General features: G+C 41.2%; 1 long non-coding RNA gene across 1 annotated transcript; it reads right to left on the reverse strand.

Moving 5' to 3' along the window:
• Nucleotides 1-229: 229 nt before the first annotated feature.
• Nucleotides 230-1,514, reverse strand: LOC139536644 (uncharacterized). Its single transcript, XR_011667359.1, has 2 exons — nucleotides 502-1,514; nucleotides 230-398 (listed from the first exon to the last, which is right to left on the reverse strand). It is a non-coding gene; the product is annotated as an uncharacterized lncRNA (long non-coding RNA).
• Nucleotides 1,515-8,170: the final 6,656 nt, after the last annotated feature.

Raw genomic sequence — 8,170 nt, forward strand, 5'->3', positions numbered from 1 at the left:
CATTTTCTGGGTGAGGAGGGTGTTGTTTACTAACTGAATTATTTGGATTATCTGGTTACCACCAGTGTTTGGAATAAATTGTGCTCGTTGATAAAACAGACCTGGGTTGCCTTTTCACACAGAGATTTATTTGACAAAGGTCCGCAGTGTGTCTGTGTGTGTAGTTTTATATTGGAGACTGTCACGGTTCTCTAAAGTAGAACCCAGAAGCAGACCAGGACAAGGAGAGTAAGACGAAGGTGAGTATTTATTTACAAGTTTAAATGTAGTGATAGAAAAATCCAAGTAGCGGAGCGGGCAGCGGAGGTGAGTTGATGGAATTGAGTAAGCAGATCCAAGGAAGTAACTGAAGTCATCGACGACTAGGTAGGGATGGGATGAGTGTTCCGGGTGAATGACTGTAGACAGAAAAAAACGGAGGTAAGTTCAAGGCAAGCAAGACGTACAAAACAACAAAACAAACTCTATCAAACTGGAGGCTGATACGCTGGCACAACATACTGTTCATGGCTAACGATCCGGCAGGGAATGGATGTCAGGTCAGCGCTTATGAAGTGGAGGGGTGATGATCAGGACCAGGTGTGCAGATAGCTGATGGGATACAGGTGCGGGTACTCAGAGATCCTCCAACTAGCTACGTCGCCCGGCAACCAGACAGGGTGCGTTCCAGGACACCGGAAAAAACACTCCAGGACAGAACACAGGCAAAAACAGACTCAGGAAGCGGGATTCGTGACAGAGACATGTTTATAATTGCAGCGACTGTTATCTATTAATTTACTGTTAGGCTATAGTGTTTCTGAGTAGCAGCCATTGGTAGCAGCCAGGGAAACAACAACTTGTTCTCACTTTAGAGGATAGAACATTCCAATTTATCTGCATGACTGACACACTTTACCTGAATTTTTGGGATTATCTTGACAACCGAACAACGCTACTTATTTTGCTTGACTAGAGGTTGAAATAAATGGTGTTTCTTTGAAAAGATTGGCCTGGCTGAGAATAGAACAATCAGACATAGAACAGCCTTGTTCCACGGCCCGAGTTCTCATCATACCGGTCGCAGAGATAGCTTATTTGTATATGCATCCATTTTCCTGTCAAATTAAGGTGAAATTCTTACCACAACAGTGAAATCACTTTTCTGGCGCTGATGTGATGTAGTGGTAAAAAAGATAGGTGGGTAAAATCTGATCGCCGGTTGTGGGTTGAAAAAAGTAATGCTTCCTACAAAGGTAGGTAAACTTTTTGGCAAAAGAAAAAAGGTGGGTAAACTTTGTTTACTTGCGTTTACCCTCCACTACTCCATTGACTGTAACATGCACTTACTCATACTGTCATCTGATGTTTGCCCCTGTTGCCAGGAAACTATCCACGTACCTTGGAGCTGAGTGCAGAGAGAGAGAGCCAGGCAGGAAGCTACTGTGTCTGTCTCCTCAGAGTGTGTAAAGGTGAGAAGGATTAAATGTCCTGGTGACGAAGTCTCTCCCTCAAAACCCTTTTTTTCACTCACTACGATATCTCAAACATAGAGAATGTTGATATGATGATGACACCCAGTTATGTTCAGCCCAAATCAAACTGAGGTCATTGTCAGCTGCTGACGTCTTAAATCTGACATGATTATACTACGAGTAATTCTATTATGATTTATATGAAATCAACAGCAGGCTTCTAAAGGGAACATTGTATTGTATCAAGACAGTAGCCTGGTTCCAGATCTGTTTGAGCTGTGTTGCCAACTATTATCGTCTTTGGCATGACAATGACCATAGGAGTTGGTTGACAAGACAGCACAAACACAGCTGGGACCAGGCTCTCAAAACAGTGTCCCCTCAGGTCAAAATCTCCTGGCTGCTTTGGCTGTGTTTTTATGAAAAGTAACATATATTTGTGTAATAGACTTTTAATCTGATATACTGGATCCAATTGAGTATTTCTCCAACATTTCATAAACTACAGTATAATTTCATAACACCTATCAAGGTTTCAAATGGATTTCAACAGATGTTAGATAATAAACATTTGGATCACATATCATGCTTGATTTATAGGGAGCTACTTTTGTGGGCCTCAAGCTCAACTGGCACAATGTCTTTTCCATTGTCATAGAGCAGCGGTGTGACTTCTCATGAGGACAATTGTCCTTTATTTCGCTTGACAAGGATTAAGTATCTCATAACTGTGTCCTAATGTTGCTGATAGGCTATATATATTTTTTTTGTTGTATGTTCCATTCTTTCATGAGTAGTACGCGCAGAGATTTTTTCCATTGCTGTTTTCCATTGCACATTTGTAGTGTGATATGATCATTTGCGACGACCTGACAACATCACACAATAGCAGTGATATTTTCCAACAGATCTGAATTTGTAACTGGGGGTGTGGTTGGTATTGAAAATCTAGAGAGCTGCCCTTCTAATCAAGGTGAGCTGATGTCAACAGGTGAAATATTGGACATAGAGAGGACAATACAGCCAATTACAGTGCCGTCAGAAAGTATTCACACCCCTTGACTTTTTCCACATTTTATTGTGTTACAAAGTTGGATTAAAATATATTTAATTGTCATAGAATTTTTATTTTTGTATTTTCTTTAAACACTAATATATCTTCATTACATACAGTGGGGCAAAAAAGTATTTAGTCAGCCACCAATTGTGCAAGTTCTCCAACTTAAAAAGATGAGAGAGGCCTGTAATTTTCATCATAGGTACACTTCAACTATGACAGACAAAATGAGAAGAAAAAAAATCCAGAAAATCACATTGTAGGATTTTTAATGAATTTATTTGCAAATTATGGTGGAAAATAAGTATTTGGTCACCTACAAACAAGCAAGATTTCTGGCTCTCACAGACCTGTAACTTCTTCTGTAAGAGGCTCCTCTGTCCTCCACTCGTTACCTATATTAATGGCACCTATTTGAACTTGTTATCAGTATAAAACACACCTGTCCACAACCTCAAACAGTCACACTCCAAACTCCACTATGGCCAAGACCAAAGAGCTGTCAAAGGACACCAGAAACAAAATTGTAGACCTGCACCAGGCTGGGAAGACTGAATCTGCAATAGGTAAGCAGCTTGGTTTGAAGAAATCAACTGTGGGAGCAATTATTAGGAAATGGAAGACATACAAGACCACTGATAATCTCCCTCGATCTGGGGCTCCACGCAAGATCTCACCCCGTGGGGTCAAAATGATCACAAGAACGGTGAGCAAAAATCCCAGAACCACACGGTGGGACCTAATGAATGACCTGCAGAGAGCTGGGACCAAAGTAACAAAGCCTACCATTAGTAACACACTACGCCACCAGGGACTCAAATCCTGCAGTGCCAGACGTGTCCCCCTGCTTCAGCCAGTACATGTCCAGGCCCGTCTGAAGTTTGCTAGAGAGCATTTGGATGATCCAGAAGAAGATTGGGAGAATGTCATATGGTCAGATGAAACCAAAATATAACTTTTTGGTAAAAACTCAACTCGTCGTGTTTGGAGGACAAAGAATGCTGAGTTGCATCCAAAGAACACCATACCTACTGTGAAGCATGGGGGTGGAAACATCATGCTTTGGGGCTGTTTTTCTGCAAAGGGACCAGGACGACTGTTCCGTGTAAAGGAAAGAATGAATGGGGCCATGTATCGTGAGATTTTGAGTGAAAACCTCCTTCCATCAGCAAGGGCATTGAAGATGAAACGTGGCTGGGTCTTTCAGCATGACAATGATCCCAAACACACCGCCTGGGCAACGAAGGAGTGGCTTCGTAAGAAGCATTTCAAGGTCCTGGAGTGGCCTAGCCAGTCTCCAGATCTCAACCCCATAGAAAATCTTTGGAGGGAGTTGAAAGTCCTTGTTGCCCAGCAACAGCCCCAAAACATCACTGCTCTAGAGGAGATCTGCATGGAGGAATGGGCCAAAATACCAGCAACAGTGTGTGAAAACCTTGTGAAGACTTACAGAAAACGTTTGACCTCTGTCATTGCCAACAAAGGGTATATAACAAAGTATTGAGATAAACTTTTGTTATTGACCAAATACTTATTTTCCACCATAATTTGCAAATAAATTCATTAAAAATCCTACAATGTGATTTTCTGGATTTTTTTTCTCATTTTGTCTGTCATAGTTGAAGTGTACCTATGATGAAAATTACAGGCCTCTCTCATATTTTTAAGTGGGAGAACTTGCACAATTGGTGGCTGAATAAATACTTTTTTGCCCCACTGTAAGTATTCAACCTCCTGAGTCAATACATGTTAAAATCACCATTGGCAGTGATTGCAGCTGTGAGTATTTCTGGATAAGTCTCTAAGAGCTTTGCACACCTGGATTGTACAATATTTGCACATTATTCTTTTAAAAAGTCTTCAAGCTTTGTCAAGTTGGCTGTTGATCATTACTAGACAGCCATTTTGAAGTCTTGCCACAGATTTTCAAGCCGGTTTAAGTCAAAACTCTAACTAGGCCACTCAGGAATATTCAATGTTGTCTGGGTAAGCAACTCCCGTGTATATTTGGCCTTGTGTTTTAGGTTATCGTCCTGCTAAAAGGTGAAATTGTCTCCCAGTGTCTGTTGGAAAGCAGACAGAACCAGGTTTTCCTCTAGGATTTTGTCTGTGCTTAGCTTCTTACGGCTGAAATCCCATTAACGGGATCGATATGACAACAGCCAGTGACAGTGCAGGGCGCCAAATTCAAACAACAGAAATCTCATAATTAAAATTCCTCAAACATACAAGTATCTTATACCATTTTAAAAGGTAATCTTGTTGTTAATCCCACCACAGTGTCCGATTTCAAAAAGGCTTTACAGCGAAAACACCACAAACGATTATGTCAGGTCACCGCCAAGTCACAGAAAAACACAGCCTTTTTTCCAGCCAAAGACAGGAGTCACAAAAAGCAGAAATAGAGATCAAATTAATCACTAACCTTTGATGATCTTCATCCGATGACACTCATAGGACTTCATGTTACACAATACATGTATGTTTTGTTCGGTAAAGTTCATATTTATATAAAAAAATCTCAGTATACATTGGCGCGTTATGTTCAGTAGTTCCAAAAACATCCGGTGATTTTGCAGAGAGCCACATCAATTTCCAGAAATACTCATAATAAACGTTGATCAGAGATACAAGTGTTATACATGGAATTGTAGATCCACTTCTCCTTAATGCAACCGCTGTGTCAGATTTCAAAAAAGCTTTACGTAAAAAGCAAACCATGCAATAATCTGAGTATGGCGCTCAGAGCCCAATCAAGACAAAAAGATATCCGCCATATTGTGCAGTCAACAGAAGTCAGAAATAACATTATAAACATTCACTTACCTTTGATGATCTTCATCAGAATGCACTCCCAGGAATCCCAGTTCCACAATAAATGTTTGTTTTGTTCGATAATGTCCATCATTTATGTCCAAATAGCTACTTTTGTTAGCGCATTTTGTAAACAAATCCAAAGTCATGAAGCGCGTTCACTAGGAGCAGTTCCGTTACAGTCCGTAGAAACATGTCAAACAATGTATAGAATCAATCTTTAGGATGTTTTTAACATAGATCTTCAATAATGTTCCAACCGGAGAATTCCTTTGTCTTCAGAAAAGCATATGGAACAGAGCTCGCTCTCACGTGAACAAGCGTCACGAGCTCAAAGCATTCTGCCAGACCTCTGACTCATTCCCCTTTCATTCGGCCCCACTTCACAGTAGAAGCATCAAACAAGGTTCTATAGACTGTTGACATCTAGTGGAAGCCTTAGGAAGACCCATTTCCCACTTTATCTTCAATAGGGAATGAGTTGAAAAACGACCAACCTCAGATTTCCCACTTCCTGGTTGGATTTTTTTCTCAGGTTTTTGCCTGCCATATGAGTTCTGTTATACTCACAGACGTCATTCAAACAGTTTTAGAAACTTCAGTGTGTTTTCTATCCGAATATACTAATAATATGCATATATTAGCAACTGGGACTGAGTAGCAGGCCGTTTACTCTGGGCACCTTATTCATCCAAGCTACTCAATACTGCCCCCAGCCATAGCTCTATTCTGTTTATTTGTATTTTTTTTTAATGATCCCAAGTCCTTGCCAATGACAAGCATACCCATAACATGATGCAGCCACCACCATGATTGAAAATATAAAGAGTTGTACTCAGTGATGTGTTGGATTTGCCCCGAACATAACGCTTTGTATTCAGGACATAAAGTTTATTTCTTTGCCACATTTCTTGCACTTTACTATAGTGCCTTATTGCAAACAGGATGCATGTTTTGGAATATTTTTATACTGTATAGGTTTCCTTCTTTTCACTCCGTCATTTTGGTTAGTATTGTGGACTAACTATAATGTTGTTGATTCATCCTCAGTTTACTCCTATCACAGCCATTAAACTCTAACTGTCTTAAAGTCACCATTTGCCTTATGGTAAAATCCCTGAGAGATTTCCTTCCTCTCTGGCAACTGAGTTAGGTAGGACGTGAGTGTCTTTGTGGTGACTGGGTATATTGATACACATAATTAATAACTTAACCATGCTCAAAGGGATATTCAATGTCTTCTTTTAATATATATAGCAATCTACCAATAGGAGCCCTTATTTGTGAGGCATTGGAAAACCTCCCCAATTTTTATGGTTGAATCCACGTTTCAAATGTACAACTAGACTGAGGGACCTTACAATTAATTGTATACAGAGATGAGGTAGTCATGCAAAAATCATGTTAAACACTATTATTGCACACAGAGTGAGTCCATGCAACTTATGTGAATTTTAACTCCCGAACTTATTTAGGCTTGCCATAACAACTATACTTATTTAACTCAAGACTTTTTCAACTTTTCATTTTTTATTCATTTATAAAAACATAATTCCCCTTTGACATTATGGGGTATTGTGTGTAGGCCAGTGACACACAATCTCAATATAATCCATTTTAAATTCAGGGTGTAGCACAGTAAAATGTGCTAAAAGTCAAGGGCTGTGATACATTTTGAAGACAGTATAATATACTGTAGGTATTTAAAAAAAATCTTATGCATCTCCTAAAGCAGTGGTCATGGTCACCAACCTTTTCTGAGTCACGTTCTTTTTTTCACGACTTGAAAAATGTAAGCCTATGCAACATTAACCTAATAAAAATGTAAGAATGAGATTTGTGCAGTAGACCTAATACATTATCACAGCATATTGGCTATCCTTGGCCTGCCAATTGTCACACCCTGACCTTAGATATCTGTTTTCTATATATTTTGGTTAGGTCAGGGTGTGACTAGGGTGGGTACTCTAGTTTTTGTATGTCTAGGGGGTTTTGTATGTCTATGTTGGCCTGATAGGGTTCCCAATCAGAGACAGCTGTTTATCGTTGTCTCTGATTGGGGATCATATTTAGGTAGCCATTTTCCTCATTTGTGTTGTGGGATCTTGTCTACATTGAGTTGCCTGAGTGCATACAAGTAGCTTCACGTTTCGTTTGTTCTTTATTGTTTTGTTTTGGTGAGTTTCAGTTTATTAAAATATGTGGAACTCTACTCACGCTGCGCCTTGGTCTCATCATTATGACGAACGTGACAGAAGATCCCACCACCAACGGACCAAGCAGCGTGTTCAAGAGGAGCAGGGATCGTGGGCACGGGAGAAAAGAGAGTGGAGGACATCCTGGACCTGGGAGGAGGTAATGGCAGGGGACAAGACCCTGCCATGGAAGCAGGCGGAGGCAGCGAAAGAGGAACGTCGACGATACGAGGGGACACGACCAGCACGGAAGCCCGAGAGGCAGCTCCAAAAAATGTTCGGGGGGTGGCACACGGGGAGATTGGCGGAGGTAGGGTTTAGACCTGAGCCAACTCCCCGTGCTTACTGTGGGGAGCGTGTGACTGGTCAGGCACCGTGTTATGCAGTGATGCGCACGGTGTCTCCAGTGCGCATTCATAGCCCGGTGCGCTCTATTCCAGCTTTCCGCATTTGCCTCGCTAGAATGGGCATCCAGCCAGGACGGGTTGTTCCGGCTCAGCGCTCCTGGTCTCCAGTACACCTCTTCGGACCAGGCTATCCTGTGCCGGCTCTACGTACTGTAACGCCAGTACGCCTTCACAGCCCAGTGCGTCCTGTGCCAGCGCCCCGCACTTATTGAGCTAAAGTGAGTATCCAGCCAGGACGCATTG

Source organism: Salvelinus alpinus, chromosome 13 (genome assembly GCF_045679555.1).
Source record: "Salvelinus alpinus chromosome 13, SLU_Salpinus.1, whole genome shotgun sequence".
Lineage (NCBI taxonomy): Eukaryota > Metazoa > Chordata > Actinopteri > Salmoniformes > Salmonidae > Salvelinus > Salvelinus alpinus.